The sequence below is a fragment of the Choloepus didactylus genome, chromosome 27, assembly GCF_015220235.1.
Source record: "Choloepus didactylus isolate mChoDid1 chromosome 27, mChoDid1.pri, whole genome shotgun sequence".
NCBI lineage: Eukaryota > Metazoa > Chordata > Mammalia > Pilosa > Megalonychidae > Choloepus > Choloepus didactylus.
This window is the reverse complement of record NC_051333.1, coordinates 23,681,157-23,701,322: the sequence shown is the minus strand read 5'-3', so window position 1 is coordinate 23,701,322 and position 20,166 is coordinate 23,681,157.

The following is a 20,166-nucleotide window of genomic DNA, read 5'->3' as shown; positions in this document are numbered from 1 at the left end:
CAAGAAATAAGAGACAATGGTAACTTCTTACGCTGAAATGAAGGTGTCAAGCTGTCTTGAGTGTTGCCTGTAAGCGGAGCTAAAGTTTACATTTATATCATGTTACCACAATTACAATCTTCCAGAGCACAGCAAGAAATTAGCAGTCTAAGGTCAGTCCTTAACAATGGGCACACCAAAATTTGCATGCACAAACATTTATTTAATTTAGCCAGAATTAAAGCTCACTGCTTTTGGTCCCAGCCTCAGCCCTCATTTTACACCAGTGAAACTGGCAAACTGCTAGGGGCAACCTGCATAATAATGACAACAAAATAATCTTTAAAAGCAATGTTAATAACGTGGCAACTAATAACTAACCACTAGATGGCTTTAGATTTTTCACCTCCGAATGTGTGAAGGTGAATTATTTATGGTCTTTGGGTTGTGTGTTTATCTCAGGTAAAGGCTGGTTTCAAAGCTCAAAGTCAAGGGGAGAAGTAAGTAGGTGTTTGGGGGAAGGTGCAGGGACATCCCGGGGTAGCTCCCGCCTTTCACCCCACCTGCCCCTCTTCACTCCCCAGCTCCCCTTACGGACATTTAATTACAAGGACACATCATTCTAGCTTTAGGCCCATTAGCCTTCAGGCCAGCTAAGAAGAAGGACCACATGCCAAAAATGTGTTGTTGTTTGTTTGTTTGTTTTTTCACACTAAGTATGAACCACTCCTCATGCTAATGGAAAAAAGCGAGCAGGGACACAACTAGGAAAAGAAAAAAATGGAATTCCATTAGAACTGGCTTCTTCAAACTCCAGCCTAGGATATGAGTAATCACAAAAACTGTAGTATCAGCTTTTTTTCATTTTTCTTACTCTGGGTTCCTCCTTTATTTCCTTTCAAAGAGGGTCAAGATTGTTATTATTATTATTTTTAATTCATAAAAGCTGTTTTGTGATTACCGAAAGGTTGGTTTCTCTCTCAAACAGCTCTGCCATCGACGACCGTTTTAAATTCTTGGGCAAAAGAGAAAACGCACACACAAATCTCTCTGCAGCAGGCCTGAGTGCACCCGAGACCCTCGCCCCGCCGGGCCTCCGGGATTCCCAGGAACCTCTAGGGGACAGGGTGAGTGAGATGGGCTCCCAGTGCACCATGAAGACAGGCCCGACTGCCCCGGGCGCCTTAGTTCCCGGCCCAGGACACGTGTGACAGAAGAAGGTGGGTAAGCCAAGGGCCCCTTCCCACCAGCATCAGCCCAGCATAATTCACTGGTTCTGTTTCCCCTCCCTACCCTCTCCCACCCTAAACAGCAACAGGGGACGGAGAGAAGAGCAAAACAAAACAAAACATAGGTTGTTGACATGTTCTGTGTCCACATCCCTTTGGACTCGATACATCAGTGAGCTTTTGAACAAGTAGCCAAGTTCTGTGCGAAACTGGGGGGAAAAAAGTGCCAAGAACTATCCGTCATGAAGCAGCCCAGGCCAGGGGGTACAGCCCCGGACGCGGATGGGGGTGGTCGGGCAGTGTGTTTCCGCAGTTCCCGCTGGCAGGCACAGGGCTCTGACTAGAGAAAGGGCCCCATCCCGGGACACGCGCGTGCCCATATGACTGCCAGGCGGCCCGAGCTGGGGCACACACACCCCCCGCCAAGGTGGTGGGGAACACAGGGCCTGCCATTCTAACCCTAGTCGAAGACGGGCTTTCTGAAACCTCCCTCCATATTCAGAGCTGCCCTACCCAGCAGCGGGACTGACAGCTACCAGAAGGTCCCCATCCCTCCTCCATCTGAGGACTCATGGACAGAAACAGCAGCTGTGTCCCTGCCCTGAGAAAGACTCTCCAGCTGCTTCCATCTGAGAAGCTGGGGTCACGCAGGGGATTTGGACAGTGCAATCACCGGGATTTCCTGGGCTCACCTGTGCTGGCAGCTCTTTAGGGCACATGCCTGAAAAGAAGACATCCGCACATTACGCAAGGTGTTATTGTTTTCTGGTGCACTGATGAATTAAAAGGGGGTGCTCCTTTTCTTTTCGTACCTTTAAGCAACTACATATCATTTTTTGTCACTGTCGTTGACATGTCATGTCTGCCGTGAACTGTATTTTATTTTAATTTTTTTTACAACTAATCTGCACACATCCTAGCCCCAAAACAATCATGGTAACGATAACACCCAGTGCGTATGGCTAAAACGAGCCATGAAACTTCACGACTGCAGCTGTACTTGGCTTGCTGCGTTCTGTCATAACGAAGAGAAGCACAGCCCTCTGGCAAAGATGCATTTTCTGGAAATGCCGCGGATACACGGAGAGAGGAGACTGCAAATAGTTGCAGGAAGGCAGGCTGGTGGCTGCAGCAGCTGTTTTTCTGCTGCCAAGCGCTCTGGGCGCTGCATGTCCACCCATTACCACCTATTGCAGTGTCAAATCTGTGCGGCCTGGCAGTGACAGTCTATTGATTTTAATAGAACGTCCATTTTCTATTTCCACACCAGGGCAAGCTGCACCTTCCCGAGGAGGGGAGGCTGTTTCTAAGCAGAGTTGCTGGGTCCCTGCCGTGCCGGCTTCCCCACCTACGAGAAAGGCACCATGTCGCCCCTTGCAGACCCTTCAGAGCGGGGACCTCCTCGAGGAAACAAGATGAAACGTGTGTGCTCCGTACACACGGGCTTCTTCCCTCAAACCCCCTCACTTTTCCAAAAGCAAATGCTTCCATTCATAAAAGTGTGCACCACCTTGCTGGGCGAGGGCAAAATTATCCTTCCACGACAAGACCCCGTTGTCAGACTCTAACGCTCTCGTCAAAACATGGGGTGATCCTTCTTATTTCTGCGGTTGCCAGTGAGACGGAGCGCCCCACGCCTCCTGACGATATAATCATCATAAACTTTATTATTACATCTGGAATTTCATGATATGCTTCGTAACTGATTACAGAGACACAGCCCAGAGTGCTGCTCCCACAGGCTCCGCCAGAGTTCCAGTAACCTAACTGCTTCATACCCCTGGAATGTATAAACATGCAAACCGCCACTCTCTCCACACTGACACTGCAGAAGCATCCACCGAGCAAGCCGGCTCTGGGAGCCGGAGACGAGTTTCATTTACTGAATAAAATGCCGTCGTGGGATGGAAATTGAGATCACATTTTTGGAGCGATTGTGACAGACTATCCATAATCGGAAGTAAATTTGGGGGCTAAAACACCAATGTGCGCAAATGTATTTGGGAACCGGGATCAATGAGGAAGTTTGCACCAGGCCATCACCCGTCCTTCCTTATTCCCATGTGGTGGGGACTCCAGTTCAGAGGACCATGAGAACAGGGATTATTAAAACACTTCACAGTTCACTATTTCTAATTTCATTGACACCATGATACAAACATAAGGTAAAGCAGAGAAAAGGCCACCTTAGTTCAGGACTGCCCTTAGATCAGCTAGTGCACCTCTTATCTGACAGGAGAAAAGACGGGCAGGGGCAAGGGTAACTCAAGGGCACCTGGGAGTTGAGGCCACAGATCAAGCTGAACGTTCCCACCCAGAGAGAGCCAAGAGCAACGCAGCTGCCCCAAACCAGGAGGTGACCATCGGGTGCAGAAGCCGGGAGAGATGGGTGCAGGGCAGGGATGGGGGAGCCAAGGCAGCCCCACCCCGCCCCGCACAAACAGGCCTGCCCAACTCCCACGCGTGTGCTCTCTTTCCTGCAGCAAGTTAATTTGCAATAGCCAGACCCACCGCAGAAGCATGACTTTATCAGTCAGATACTCTCCCCACCCCCACACCATCTCTAACCAAAACAAACCCTCCATTTAACCAACCAACCCTCAGCCTCGCTCCAGGAAAAATCCATTTTAAACCACCTAATGAATTGAATGTTCTGTTGACAACAAAACAAAAAAGCAAACAAAAAAAACTGCTTGCTGATTTCCCCCCAACTTGAGCCCACAACCTAGGGGACAAGGGTGCTCGGGCTCAGTGGGCCTAAGAGCAGCGAGCGTCTCCTGGCGGGAGCTGAGGCTGTCGAGTGGCGCAGAGTGAACTGTCACCCAGGGGACCACCTGTGACCCGCCAGCCTCCCCTTCCCACGGCCAGCGAGTTCCCGTTAAACATGGCCTTGCCATCCACCTCCACTGGGTTCCCGCACAAACGCTAATAAGTACTTGTTTGTTGAACTGAAAAATCATTACCACAGAACACGTCAAGTAATGAAAGATGTTTTCCTTAGAGAAATGTTAAATACTTCGCTTCTTTCGCAAGGAATGAGTACATGTGTTTCCAAATAATACCTTTCTCCCTCCTCACCCACACTTGATTGCAAAGTCCAGAGCTCCAGGACCCGCGCTGGACGAGCTCGTGTTGCATGGCGCTAAGACCGAGCACGCACTGTTGTTTTCTTTATTTTCCTTTGCCCCGCTGACCGGGCGTATGTCCTGCTACTCCCCTCAGCACTCCACTAGCAACCTCGGTCGTGTAGCAGAGTGTCCGCGCGGCCTTCTTATTCTACACAGCAAAGCAAGAGAAAATAACACCTCTGGCAGCCCCGTATATTACAGCGGCGCGGTGCTCGCTAACTAATGTGTTGGAGAGAACCATTTTACTACAGGCCCAGAGCAAAAGCAGAGGCAGGAAACGGAACCTTGAGAAGAGGGAAGATTTCGCCACATGGAAACCACTGGTAATCCCATCTTCTCACCTTGCAGATAGGAATCCATGCCCCCTTTCCAAAGCTTTACATTAGGCAGATGAGTGATCATGAGCCCTTCTCACGCGAACTGAGTGTTTTAAGTGCTTCGAAATGTCTGCACCTACGGAGAGTCCCACTGGTTAATATGCGCTTTCCTTCTAGCTCATCCTAAGGCTTCCAGCCAGGGGCGGGGGGGTGGGGGGCTGCTTCCAGTCTACGACAGCTGAGTTAGGAGAATCTAAGATGCTTCCAGGTACCTCTCTTGTCTCACGGAGCTACGAGAGAGAAATGCACGTCACTTCGATAAAACACGCAAATATCAAGTTGACGTGGGAGTCGTGTTCTTAGGTTTTTCTCTCCGTAAAATATGACTCGGAACATGGTGGCTCAATCCTGGCACACCCCCCGAGGGCCCGCGTGGATCCCCCCTGCCTTGTTATAGAAACAATATTCCAGGAACCGAGATGCTGAAATCCTGGCCAAAAGGCACACTCACAGAGCCTAAACCTCCTCCGGAGAGTAATCACTGCCCTTCCCTCTCCCCCCTTCCTCCCTCTCTCCCTCCTTCTTCTCTGCTCCCTCCCTCCCTCTATCCTCTTTCCCTCCCTCTCCTTCTCTCCCATTAATTTAGTGACTCACTTAAACAGATGCCGGCAGTTACCTGGGAGAACAAGAAAGCATTAGATCCCATCCACTACTCCCAAAAAAAGATCCATATGAACTTCTCAAAACCTAAAGACTTTCTCTTTTTTTTTTTCCTTTGTTTTGTTTCCCTTTTTGACGGGGAAGCAAAGTTTAAATCTGATTTCACTAGCATTAAAGATTGGCATTTTGTACATGTGAATTCACAAATCTAATGTAGAGGATTCTCGGGGAACTTTCTTCCTTGGCACTGCCACGTTATGGAATGGCCTTGGCTGACACTAGCCGAAGTGTTTTCTCGGCAATGATTTGGAAAGGGGAGATGGGCACTTCAAGGATGTGTCTATGAGGACCAAGAGCAACGACCCCTGCTGCTCACCTCCAAGCAGCCAGTTCTCACAAGGGACCAGAGGCCCCTCACTCCTGGGTCACCACCGACCTGAAGCCATCTGCTGGGAACTCTGACCTTCCAGCAGCACTGCCCCTTGGAGGTCAAGATCAGGCATCGTCCAAGAGAGCACTGAGCTTCCCGGGCAAGCGCTGCTCCACGGTCAGGAGGCTGAAGAGAATTTGGTTGCCTTGCAGTCCGACCTGCGAGCTCAGAGGCAGCCAGCCGTACAGATTCTGGCTGGAGAACCCAAGTAGTAACGTGAAGTTGACGTCAGCCATTTCTCTGGAGGTCAACTTCTGATCAGGACCACTTCCCCCCAGCTAGATGCTCAGGTGGGACGTCCGAGAGGGCTTCTGTAGGCCAGCCAGATACGTTTGCTTATCTGAGATTCTCTCTCTTTCTTTCTCTCTCACCAAAAGGCCAGAGTTGTGTCACCCCCAGGGGGCTTTCAGCGCACGATGGGAAAAAGCAGATGCCCCATGGTGGGGTGCGGCCACTGGTGACTCCCTGGGGACCCCCATCCCCGGTGCTGCTAAGGGAAGGAGTCCCTGGTGCCCCCACCCAGTGCACCCTGAGAAAGGTGTCCCAACTGAAAAAACAGCGTTGCTCTCTTCCTTCTCATGAATTCTAATATTTAAGCCTTTTTTTTTCCCCTCCTGCTAATTTTAGAAGTCCTGCTATTCTTTGGGAAGAGAATGGTGTGAAAATCAAGCATAGTATCCAAAAATAAAAGAGTAGATCTGTTTCAGGGCTTGCAGCATATTTAACTGAAAAGCAACTCCAGATATGCCAGTCTCTATCTAGTCTTTAATACATTTTCCAATTTCTCCAGAATATTTTAGCTTCAGGAAAAAAAAAAAAAGGCAAGGAGAAGCTTCCTCATCTAGGAATTTTTTTTTTTTTTTTTTTTTTGAGACTGAAATGGGCACCCAAAATTATTTCTAGACTATAATTGCTGGTTTTAATTTTCAGAATGTGATACCAGGTTATCACTCTCTGGATATTAATTACATGGGGCCAAAACAAGATGTATTACACATTTTCCTTCAGGACCCAGAACATGTTTAAGTTAGGTGTGAGATGAGTGTGGCGAGACAGAGCTTTCTCTCCATGTGCCCTGAGGTAGACTCCACAGCACTCCTTCCAGGCCTCCCACCTTCACTATTTAACAAGTTCCTGCTATCTAAGGAATTCCATTGCTTTGAACCCACCAGAGCAAGGCAAGGGCCTTCGATCCCACATCAGTTCCTCAGGGTCCAGGGCTCTCCTGAGTAGCCAAGTGTGCTGGCCCGGTAGCACAGGGGCCACAGGCTGCAGGACCCAGCCAGCACTACCGCCCACCCCAGCCAGGGAAGCCCAAGATTTGTGACAGAAACTTAGAACTCTGTGTCAAGCTCTTCATGCAAACAATAAATATTACTTCTGCTCATAGTTGGACTTTTCTCCAGCATCGTCTTTGAATGTTGAACCTTTTTCAATTAATTAAAAACTATGCACTGCAGAGTGCATATTTTATCAGCCCTCAGCTGCTTAAGTGTCTGGAAAGACCAGGCAGTTTTTCTTTCTTTCTTTCTTTCTTTCTTTTTTTTTTCTTTCCAGGCAACCCAGAGCAAGTACTTTGCAAGGGTCATATCTTTTTAATTATCTTTTCTCTCTTTGATTAATTATTCCGTCTGACAATAGCGTGTTTCTAATGCTATTCACCTGCCTTTGATGATTGACAACTTTTCTGTCTGATTCAGAGCAAACAGCTGCTGCCACGATCTCCTAGCAACCCGGTGTGATGGATGAGCCCCCAAGATGGATGGCTGCAATAAATCATGTCTCCAGCCATAAAACTGAGAAAAGGGGATAAGAATAAAAGCGACCAAAAAACAAAATAAGGTTTCTTCCCATGAGTGCACTCAGTTCCTTACCAATTATACCTGAAACAGACTTTGTACCTATAATAGCAAAGTTTCCCTAATCAGTAAAAATGGGATGATGCCATTTGTATCAAAGGTGTTTACAACTGTTCCTGCAAATTGGCACTTGTATCCCAATTACCTCCAAGGTTGCACAAGTGCAATGGCAGAGGATCAAAGTTTTGCTTTCTTCCATGAAGTCTGGATGAGAAACAGTATCATCTTTTTATAGTCGATGTGATTCCAGGCACCAAGAAAGGATACAAATCAGATTTCACCTGATTCGGGGCAGCAGGTTGGCAACACCCGAAGTGGATCCTGAGCCATCCTTGGGTTGCAGCACAAAGTGTCAGGTTGTCAATAAAGTTCTTTCAAAATAAGCAGACATACACACAGAGTTACCTGGAGCTGGAGAGTAAATAAGCATCGTTTCCATTTCTTTGCTGGTTATGGTAGATGCAGGCTTTTTACACGTCACGGAAAAGTTTGTCCACGAAGCAGTAAGGTCTGAACGTTTGGCCCCTCCGCCAATTCCAGATTCTCATTTCTTTAGATAAAAAACTACCCTGGTCTAACTTTCTGTCCTATCATTTTTTTAAATTAATGTCCACATGGTAAGTCATACAAGAAGCATTAAATTTAATTAGCACACCCAAATAAAGTCATATATTTAATAGAATCCCTGACAATTAAATTTGCACCATCGGGGGCCCTCCTAGTGGAGGAGCCGAGCAGGAAGGCCGGCACGGTTTCTGTTTCCTTTTTCCACTGGGAAACCAGGCGGCAAAGCCTCTAGAGCAGAAGAAAAAGGCAGGGTGTTGCTGGGTTCTCCAGCAGCTGGGCCCAGCCCCTCCGTCAGCCTGCCTGCTTCCCTAAGTGCTCCCAGTAGGTGGGGGTGTCCTGGTGCAAAGAGCTCAAGGGTGGAAAAAAAAAAAAATCAGAAGTGATTAACGGGCCAGGGCCTGGAAACAGCTGTCCACATCAGTCCTGGTGGGGATCTGCTCTGGCCCCGCTGAGAAGGAGAGGGCCCAGACACAAAGGGGAAGGGGCTGCTGGAGCAGGGGGCAGGCAGCCGCAAAAGACCATTTTTTATCTGAAATATTCCTTAGACAGGGAAGTCTACGTTTCTTCATTCTCACACGACTAACCAAGCCAACCCGTATTTTTTTTCATGGCTATACTGTGCTAAGCTTTTCAGATACCGATTTTCCTTTTTGAAAGCGTGTCACAGAGTTTTAAAAATCAGACAACGGTTCTAGCTTCGGCCACTATAGTTCTGTTTATATTTCAATATTTCATAAGTGACTGCCTCTGTAGAGGAAGAGAGAGAGAAAGAGGAGAGACAGGAGAAGGAGAGAGAGAGGGAGGGAGGGAGAAGAGAAGGCAAGAGAGAGGGAGAGAGAGAAGTTGCCTGTTAGTTTTAGTGTATGACAGATACTTCATTTTTCCCGGTGTCCTTGGAAATTATTCAAAATTAAAGCCTTCTCTTTTTTTGGTGGGGGGAGGAGGGGGAAAGAGGGGACCTTCTATATTGCAAATGGGAGGGCTTGTGCCTGACAAGCAACGAGAATCCAAGGCCAATCAATGGAATCACACACACAGAGGCCCCTACCCCGGCTCTGCCTGTCCAGCTCTCAAGTTACAGGTTTACACGGCAAGTCTAAATAATATTCCAAATGATAAATAGCACCCTAAGGCCGGCATCCACCATCCATCTTTTTTTAAGGAACATCCATCTTCAATAACACTCGTCTGAATCATATGAAACCAGGAGCTCTGAGATTCATTTATACCACCCCTTGCAAGCTGGGGTGGCTTGAATGACACCTGTCAGCAAACCACTCCCCCACCCTCCCTGCTCTTGTATTTCTTGACTAAAAGGAAAAAGAAGGGGAAAAAAAGAAAAGGACAGGATGAGGGCTCAGAAGGGCATCAGAGGCTGCCCAGTGTGGATCAGCAGACAGCCTGAAAGAACATCACCTCCTGCATGCCTCTGCCCATCCGTGGGCCGGGCAGCCGCTCCCGCCTCCTCTCTCTCCGGCCTCCCCTCTCCCCTCCCTTCTGCTCTCGCCAAATCAGCAGTGCTCTCTCTGCAAGCCACACTGCACGAGGAGGAGATGACAGCATCACATGGACCCGGGCTCCCCTCCCCTCCCTGTTGTCTGGCTGGGGCCCGCATGATAAATGACATATGTCACTCTGTCGGGAGAGAAGGGTGGGTCAGTGATGGACGACTGCGCTGAAAAGGAAATCGACTGTTTGGCATGGCGCAGCTCTTCTCCACCAGGGTTCAGTTTCAGAACTCTGAAATGAATTCTGCGACGTTGCAAGTGCATACTTAGGGCAGGCTGATGGGAGGCCGGGGGAAATCACACTTGATCCTCCCCCTACCTCCTGCCCTTCCAAATTGCAACCAAAATATATATATATATATATATATTTATATATTTGGCCGCTGGATACCTGCAAAAGGCCACATGTGTGTCAAAGTCCCCAGCAGTCACACACCATGGGTTATTAAAAATGTGACTTAAAAAAAAAAAAAGAAATTAAGTGGAGTGAGGTTAGTCTTTTATTTATTTATTTTTTTAATAATGGCAAAGGGGCTGACACAAAAGCAAGATAAAAATTAGCATGTTTGAAGTAATCGTCCCGCAGCTTGACATCTGCATAGTAAATTTTAAAGGAAAAAAATGTGTCAGACAGCCATGAGCCGCCTCGCCCTCCCCCCTTTCATTAGCTCACTGCCAGGGTGGCACTGCTGAACCTCATTACAGCGAGAGGATTTATGAAGCTGAACCCAATGGCAAAGAAAAGGCATCTGTCAATAATTGTAGGGAGCTGCACTCACAGCTTTGAAATCTCATTAAGTATGCAGTTATCAGGCATAAAGATCAAAAACATTACTCAACTCCGACAGAATCTTATGGAGGAACATTAATTAGCAACAGGCCTACAGTACAAAAAAAAAAAAAAAAAAACACAGACTTCCTCTCACACCTGCCCAACCCACAAACCTAAAGCAACACTCCCCCTCCCGCCTGAAAAAAAATAATTCCCGGCATCTGAGACTGATCAAGAACATGAAACAAGAGAGACACACACAGAAAGGAGGAGAGGGAGGGAAGGGGTGGGAGGCGAGCAGGGAGGGCGGGGAAATGTAGTTGAGAGCGTCTTGGCGGTGAGGAGAGAAAAGGAAGAAGCTGTCAAACTTGAGAAGGATGTCAGCGCTGGCCCTGATTACAGCGACTATGGAGTTCTCAGACCTTTTATCATCCTCGCCATCAAAACCAGCCCGGCCTGGGAGTCACTGCAGGACAGGGGTGGGCCCCTGCCCCTCCAGATCTGGGTCCCAGGCTCCCAGCTCCTGTCCTCCAGCCACTTGCTTACCTGGCAGGCCGGAAGGCTGCGAGGCTCCTCCAGCAGTGCCCTGGGGCTCGGAAGGTGTCTGCAGGGTGGGCTAGAGCCAACAGCAAGGCCTGGGCCCACAGGCCCTAGGACCCACAACCCGGCTCGCAGTGCCCTCACCATCATCTCAGAACACCTTTTTCTTTCCCCCCAAGACACTTCAGCATTGCTCTCTCTTACTGTATTGCTGTGTATGATTTACAGACTTGATCGCTTAAAAGGCACCAAAAAAACAAAACATAATGTGGGCATTCACGTCCAAACTCCCAAGCTGGCATGGGGTCCTAAGACATGCCGTGACCTTGCTGCCCCTAGGGACAGTGTGCAGCAGACGATGGGAGTCAGCCCAATCTACGACCGAGTTAGACTCTACGACCGAGTTAGACTCTACGACATCCAAGGGCAGGAAATGAATTTACACGTTTTCTCCCCCACCACATTCTCCGCCTCTTGTGAGATGCCTTGGCAAAGAATAATTCACATGTGTTCAGCAACATCCCACAAGGGTTGTGTGCTTGGGGTCTCAGGCAAACCTCCCTGATGTCCGATGGCAACCTGGATCCAAGAACGGAGAGGGGGGGAGGGGGAGTCCCAAATATCTTCCAGGTTTCAGCCCATCAGGCAACATCAGCCAATGAAACAAAACTCCCTGGCAGGTCTTGCAACAGTTAAGTCCCCACCCCTCCCCACGCCCAGCCTCCTCCATGAAAGATGGAGGATGATAATGAAAACAATAACAACAACAATAATAATAGTGCAGCAAAAATTCTGCATTGTTTCCTTTATTGTTCTGTTACAGAAAGGTAGCTTCCCTAGTCACCCATAAGCACATTCTCCCGTTCTCTCTCTCTCTCTCTCTCTCTCTCTCTCTCTCTCTCCCTCTCTCACACACACACACACACACACACAGGAGTGCACAGGGCACTTTGCATAATCCCACACCAAGAGAAACCCCACAGAACAAGTACCTTCTTTGATCTGAAATCTCGCTCTCATCCTTCCCTGAGAGCCTCACCCACACCTGAACTGTGCTCTCACTTCTTGCCATGGCCACACCTACAGAAGATAATGGTCACCTTTTCTCAATCAGCCACATCCTTAAGGAAACAGGGATTAAAATTCTTAGGCAAGCAGCCTGGAGATCCTGCCAAGCCAAAGCCCACTCTTTCCAATAAGTGAGTCGCCTTTGGAATATCAATTAACCCAGCTCAGATAACTAGTCACCTATGACCAGAAACAGTCAAGAACACTTGTCTATGAAGCAGACTTGAGGAGAAAGAATTTTGGCAGTAGCGTTACAATAAGGTGTTTATATTTTTTACGTGCTTACCGTATTACCTTTATTATGTGTAACATCAAAGTGATTATAGCAATTACATCTAACAGAATTAATTACAGAACTTCCCATCATTCCAGGATACATAATGCATTAGAGGGAAGCCAAAGAAAGAAAACATCTTGATTGTAGTAACTATTGTTGGTATGTATTTTCCTCGGCAGCAATGCCAAACCAACGGTACATTTCCGGAAGAGCAGGGCAATGGCAATTGAGAGGGTTAATAGGAAATGGGGGTATTTTCTTTAAATGAAGTAACACTTCTGTCTAATAAAAAGTTGGCACTAGTGGGCATATAAAATCAATTTAATTTCTTAAGTGTAAATCTTTTAAAGGTACTGGTTAATCCACCCAACCAGCGTTACTACATAAAAGAGAAAGCACATGGGTGAAAGACTTACAAGTCTTTACGTATGCAAAATAAATTCACTCAAGGCTTCATTAATATTAATTTAAATTCAAAACCCATTTACATTAAATTGTTCATTAAAAATTGCCTATTTTATGCAACATGCATTTCTCAAAGAACTCAGAGGAAACTGAAATACACAGGACTAGATTTAATGACGGGAATGGAAAATCAAAAGTAAAAGAATTTGAGTCATCTCACATATATTACCAAACAGCCCTTTGCTCTCCATTAAGGATGGGTTCCATTTTGGGGAGCAAACAAGCATTCGGAATACCCTGCTTTCTGCCCCTATAAACCTGTGAGCACAGCCTTCCGGCTTAGGACAGAGTAAGGAGGAAAAATCTAGAGAAACTGGTGAATGGAGAGCCAGCCAGGCCAGCCACCTCAAATGCCCAACTGCACTCTGTGCATTGAGAGTTAGGCTTACTTTCCTAAAAATATAGATTACTTAGCATTTGCCAGCGTCCACCTTGGCCTGGAATTAATAGTTCCTCTCTCCTCTTCACTCAGCCCCCTGCAATCCTTTCCGTTCTCAAAGCTTAGGGGACCAGAATATGATGACAAGGAATTGGTAAATTCCTCGCTTTGGTGTGCTCCCTTCCCTAAGACAATCTGAACTTACCCTGTTTCCCCAACAGCTGTTCTGGATGAAAAAAACATAGTCATAATTAATAACATGTGTCCTGACAGTATGAATTAATAATTTATCATTAAGCCCAAACAAATTCAAATTATTCTTCAAGACCCACACTTTTGTAAATCTGAGCAAATAAGGTAAGAAGATGGTCAAAAAGTCCAGGAGAGGAGACCTACAGAGAAAGGCTTTTTCTGCACCCAATACATCTCTCAAGCCACTCTTGTTGAAATATTAAAAATAATTTACAGAAATGAAAGTAATTAATCCCAAGAATCTAAGTGCTGATCAAACCAAACGTATGTGTTAGAAATGTCTTCTTTTTTAAATGGAGCTCATAAAATATTCAGTATTTGGTCAAGGACACTATGTAATCTTTCTAATAAAGACTCCTAAACCTGGAGCAAGATAGTTGTTCAAGCCAGTGGTCATAAGCAGATTATGGTTCTATTACTGTCTTTTTTTTTTTTTAAGTTCCAAAAATGCATACTATTATTCTAGTCACAAATAGTACTCTGAATTTTTACATCCACGTCTAATGTAAATTTTTACAAATGCTGAGAAATCAAGAAAAGCTACCCAAGTCTATGTATCCATTCCTTACAATTCAGGTAGAAAACCTAAAAAGGGAAAGGAAAAAAGAAAAACATATTCCATATTCATAGCCATTGTTTAGTAGGATTTTAAAAATTAATTTAAGGACTACCTGCAAATACTGGAAACTAGAATTAATCTGTCTGGATTTTTTTTAAAAAAAAAAGGCTTACAGACATTTAAATGCATGTATCGGGCCACTTTATCAACCTAACATAAAATTGTCATCTTATCTTATTATATGACTATTTTATGCATGTGTCAAAGAATTTAAAAATGACTGCCTGTCTATTGAGCCTAATCACAACTGCACATTATCTGTCTGGATGTACCAGTCCATATCACTGTTACCAAACACAATATATTGTATTCACCTTTCATTTTTAACTTCAGACAGAGAAACCACAATTTGGGGCATAACTGAGGGGAAAAAAAAAAAAAAAAAAAAAAAGGCTGTGAACACCTGAGAGGATTTGGGGTAAATGATAGCGCTGTTCTGTTTGGTCATGTTTCCCTCCATGGGCCTTGGGTAATGATGCTACAGAAGTGTTACAGGACACCTTATCTGAAAGGCCTAGCTACTTACCTGTGCTGGATGTTAACACAGAAAGAAAGATACCCTACTTTAAAAAACGAAACAAAAGAAAACAAAAAAACTCCAAAAGCAAAGCTATTTTTACAGTTTGGCCAGTGACAGGCAGGGATGAAAATGGGCCAGCAGGACAGCCTCACAAACTACATTTGGAAAAACTGTGAACTGCTCGAGTTATTGATTAAACATGGCTGGTATACAGCAACACCAGGGACTCCCTGACTCTTTTCCTTCCTGCTTCCCGGCCTGGCTGTTGCAGCACTGTTTCCATCCTGGAGAGGATCCTTCTTCCCAAATCCCAGAAGTGGAGGGCCCTGGTAAGGACCGGTTTGAATTCTGTGAACTCAACGTGGGTTTCGTGCCTTTTCCCATAGCCCTGAGCAGCCACCTTTCATTCTAATCACTTCACAAAACAATCTGGAGTAAAAAGAGGGGGAAATGCAGACTTACGAGGCAATTTAGGGAGTAGCTGCTGATACGTCAGTTACTGACTATCTCGCTCCCGCTTCTAAGCACGCTCAAGGCAAAAACAGAGCAAAATGACATAACTGCTCACCAGCGGGGTGGCCCTGGAGAGAGCTGAAGCCCCAACTGGCGGTTGTCAAGATAATGGGGGCACAGCGGCCGATCCTGGAAGATTCTCTTCCCCATGTGGGTGTCCAGGGGAATATTTTTGCCTTCTGCCCCTCCCTTTTGTTTTTCTCCTTCATCTTCTTTTAAAATTTGCCTCGCTCCTCTCATTTTGTAGGAAAAGGGGGAAAAAGATCATAGAATGGCCAAACCAGTCATTTTGTCACCATCCTACAAAGGAGACTTATTTGTCCCAAAGAAAAATACGTGGCAGCTTTGGCACAGCAAGTAAATTCCCGAGATGGATGCTGAAATGCCCTCCTGAATTCTCCATGTGCTTTCATAAGAGAAGAGAAAAGCCACTCTCCGGGGCTGCCCAATTAACTGGATGAGACTCAAGAAGGCTTGACCTGGATGCCACCAGGCATGCTAGCTCTCAGGTAAGGCACATGTCCTCTGGCAATGTGTAACCCCCTGCCTTGCCACTGCAAGCTCATCCCATTGCAAGGGGACCTGCCATGGCCTATGACAACATCAGCAGACCCGAAGGGGTCCAAGTCAATTCCCCAAAAGTCAAGATGCTTGAAGGTTTACCCTTGTGATGTGAGCACCTAAGAGCTCCACAGAAAACTGTTCTCTTTCAATGAGTAAGACTCAAAAGGTCAGGGACCAGTTGATTTTTAGGGATTTTTTTTTATTCCTTTTGGAACAGTATGCAATGGCTTCTGATTTTATCCTTCCCTCCAGAAAATGAGTATGAATGAATATGTTATTTGCTAATAAGAATTGCTCTAAATTTTTTTTTCTGGTATTTTCAGAAGATACTCGTTTAAAACGAAATAATATGCATAGGAGAGAGTCGTCTTTTAAATAAGAGATAATGGTCATTTTGCTTGAAGGACACTGGCCTTCGCTAAGCCCGCTCCTGAGCTTCTAGGGGCAGCTGTATCCGTCCAGCACAAATGCACAGCCCTTTGAAATTATACGCCTAGAGGAAGGAACTCCCGCCCACCCAAGGTTTCTCTTTGGCAGGTGAAGAAACCTCTCTCTCTCTCTTTGAGAAATGACACTAAGCCATGCATAATTTCCATCCTCAAAAAAAAAAAAAAATCCTAAAATACAGAAATACATCTTTTCAGGGATTCTTGGAGCCTGCTCTGGCCTTCGGAAGAGCAGTGTTACATTTGGCCTAGCTATAAAGACTGTGTGCACCTGTGTGCTATGTCTGCGAGATTTACCCAGCACTCAGCCCTTTGTGGTTGTTATTCTACCCCAAACCATTAAAAGGGCCCTAATTCCTATGACATGATTATCCAGGTACCAAAGCCCATTTGTCACCTGCAGCAGAAAATTGAGTTAATGCACAACTAAAGGCAGCCAGGACTGTGTAATATCAACTTGATTACATCAAACTAGCTGCAAACCTAATTCTGCTGGATGACACTGCGTGGAGCTTGTCATCTCCAATCATTAAAGCTGTCAGGAATCCATCAGGTTTACAGCTAATTAGGTGAACACTAATGAAGCTGGCAAAACAACTTTTCTTTTTTTATGGCTGAGCGGACCTTTCAGTTTGCAGGGGAAAAAAAAAATTCTCGAGTATTCTCAAGGTTGCTGGGGACTGGGTTTCCAGTCACCAATCAGCAGACATCTTTCTTTTTCCCACTCTCTCTGTCTATCAGTACAAAGCAATCAATTTGTCATCACTCCCAGTATGCCACAAAAGCAGGCATGAACCTTATAACTTGCAGCTGTGAGAACTAAAAAAGAAGGAAAAAATGGGAAGTTTCTTGTCTGTCCAAACAAAAAAAATCTCAGCTCACTTATTGGCCTGTGCATACTTATCGCCAGCCTAAATGTGGAAGGTTTTTTTTCCCCCTCCACTCTTCTTAAATAAGTAGCCCTTCAGTCATCCTCCACCCCTCCTCCACACATCCATTAGGCAGAGGCATTCTGATAAAGTAAATCCAAAACCAGGGTATGGGAAAGAAAGAAAGCACTCACGCTGCCAACTTCTGATTGACCATTAAGCTATTGATGAATGTGCCTGTCAGGAGAGAGACAATTAAATCAAATATGAAACAAAGTCGTTTTGACGGGTCATTTTGATAGAGCAAAACCATTCTTCCATCTCCTATTAGTCGTGCAGTCAAGTTTTTAGATAATGAATATTTCTTAACTGACCTGAGATGTCCTGGCTGGCTTTTTCGAAGGTGCAGAAAGGTGAGCGAACAGGTTGCTTTTAAAAAACAAAACCAAGAGTACATTTCTTTCTTCTCTTAATATTTTCAGCAGAAACTTATCAGTGTAATGTTGGCAGGTTGGAACAGAGAAGATATGCCACAGAGAGGGTTCTAAACCAAATGCAAAGACGTGCTCACATATGGCTCGCTTGATCGAAGCACACAGATACCTTAAAATGTATATCCAGAAAGGAAAGAAAAATCTCAACGACTGGAAGAGGCCCAAGACCCTCCTACTGCCCAACTTTGTGAAGGATTCCTCCAAACTTTTGGAGTTTATTTTGTGCAGTTAAGTCCACTGCTTGACTTGGCATTTGAAGGAGAAGGTGGGATGGGCAAGGAGCATCAGCCAGGAGATGAGGTGGGAGGTGGTCCTCGCCCAACCATCATTACTGGGGTTTTCAGACTTTTCTAAATTTGGGCAAAATTGGGGACAGAGAGCAAAACCTGCATGACACATCTCGAACCAAGTCTGTCTTCTTCTATGATTTCCTTGAGACACGGACAGGAAAATACATTTCTGAGAGAAGAAAGAATATCGTTCCCTTTCTAGCGGCCCTGTTTAAGGAGAATTGAGTCTAAAGTACAGCCAATCTGTGGGCGCCACTGGAGACTGCCCTCACCATCACTGCTGCTGCCCCTACAAGCACCCTCAAGCCATGGTGGGTACCACCTTCACCCCAGAAGGACCCCAGCCAATGCCCTGACCCCTCCCTCCGATCGCCCCTCTTCCGCCAAAAGAAGAAAACTAAAGAGAAAAGAAAGGAACATCCGCTTAACCCTCCAGTTCATGCAGCATCTGAACCTCTGCACAGCTCAGTGTTATTCATATCAAAATACATCACATCCATATGTGGTCCTCTCGGCAATCCGCCCCAAATCCCTGAAGTTGCACTGACAGGGCCCTCGTGACGTCACAGAGCTTGGCCTCACTAGCCCGGGTGATTTATTGATGTTTATTGGGAATGAATAGATCAAAGGCAGCAGCATGACAGGCGATCAATCAGTCATCAAATCAAGGGTGGCAAGGGGCCAGAAACCCTTCTTCCAGGCAACATGCCCCCAACAGTCATTATTGCAAAATAATGTTGTGTGGGGGGTTTGTTTTGTTTTCAGTGATGCTTTTTTTCCAGAAAAGAAAAGGAAAAAATACCCAGCTCAGTCTTAACAGGAGTTGACACTCCTGGCAAAAAAAAAAAAAAAGTACTCAGACACGTCCCAGAACGAAGTGCTTTGAGATGAGGGTGGGAGACGCAGAGGGTAGGAGGAGGGGATAGGGGTAAGGGAAAACAAACCGGCGAAGGAGGACCGGCACCTAACACTGACTGGACAGTCATCTGACAATGCCCGGGCTCTGTGCGCTTTGGTTTCCACCGCTGTGCCCGGCTTGGGCCCAATAAATGAAGAGTCAATCGGATTAGCAGTAAGGTGGCCAAAGGGACCGGCCCGCTCACTCACGGTGCTCGCTCGCTCTCGCTCGGCAGGCAGCCGGCCGGCCGCGGGAGGACACGGAAGGTGTCCCAGGGAACTCAGGTGACCCCGCCCGCCCCCCACAGAGAGAGACAGACGGAGGCTCCTTTCCATCCGCTCCGCAGCCTGGAGCTGAGGACAGGGAGCCAAGCCGGCTCAGATCGCCCCGAGCGCGGTGTCCCGAAGTGGGTGAGAGAGGGAAGGGGGAGGTGGGTGGGTCAGAGCGCAGCGGGGCGTCCGGGGGGCGCCCGGTACCCGAGCCCGGCGCACGCACCCCAGAGGAGAGCGGCGAGCGAGCGGGAGAGCCCGGCGCCCCGGAGTTACTCTGCGCCTGCAGAGAAGAGGCGCGAGGAGCGGGGCGAGGAGCGGAGTCGCCGCCGGTTGGAGGCGCGGGGCGAGGAGAGGAAGAGGAGGAGGAGGAGAGGAGGAAGGGGAAGCGGCTCGTACCTGCTGCGCGCCGGGGCGCCTGCTGCTTCCTCCTCGGCATGATGCTCCTCCGGCTACTGCCGCCGCCGCCGCCGCTGCCGGGCTGAGCAGAGGGAGGGAGGGGCGGCGGGCCCGCGGGGGGGGCGAGGCGGGCCGGCTCTCAGGCTCCCCCCCGGAGAGCGGCCGCCCGCAGGATGCTGCTGCGCCCCGGCTCTCCGCGTCCCCCCTCTCCGCGCTCCGCCGTGAGCCCCGAACGTGCGGAGGGAAGGAGGAGGGCGGGCGAGGGAGGCGCGGGAGGGAGGAGCGCGGGGGCGGAGAGGCGAGGGAGGAGGGGGCGGAGGAGGAGGAGGAGGAGGAGGACCGCGCTGCCGGCGGAATGGGAAGTTTGACAAATCGCTCCCGAGGCCGGAGGAGGCGGGGGCGGGGAGGAGCGCGGCCCTGCCCCCCCCACCCCGCCCCGTCCCCAGACGAGGTGCGCGGGGTTCGGGGCCAGGGGGCGGGCAGAGGGGAGTACGGGGGAGCGCGGGAGCGGCCCCGGCCTCCCGCCCCGGCCGGGGGTCACGGCATCGGGGGGCGCGCAGCCGCCGCCGCGGCCCGGGGCTCGGCGGTCCAGTCTCCTGCCCGCGGCGCGGCTGGAGCGGCGGCGGCCACAGGCAAGCTTAACGGAAAAGGAGATGATCGTGTCACTCGCCCGCCCACGGGGCGCCGCGCCCCAGCTCCGGCCCCGGGCCCGCCCAGGACCCTCGCCCAGTCCGGGGAAGGGGTCCCGCCCCTCCGACCCGCCCCGTGCGCGCACACTCGGGCGCGGCGCCGGGGCTGCCGAGCCTGTCCTAGGGCGCTCGCGACCCCCGCCCGCCCCGGGCCCCACCCGGCCTC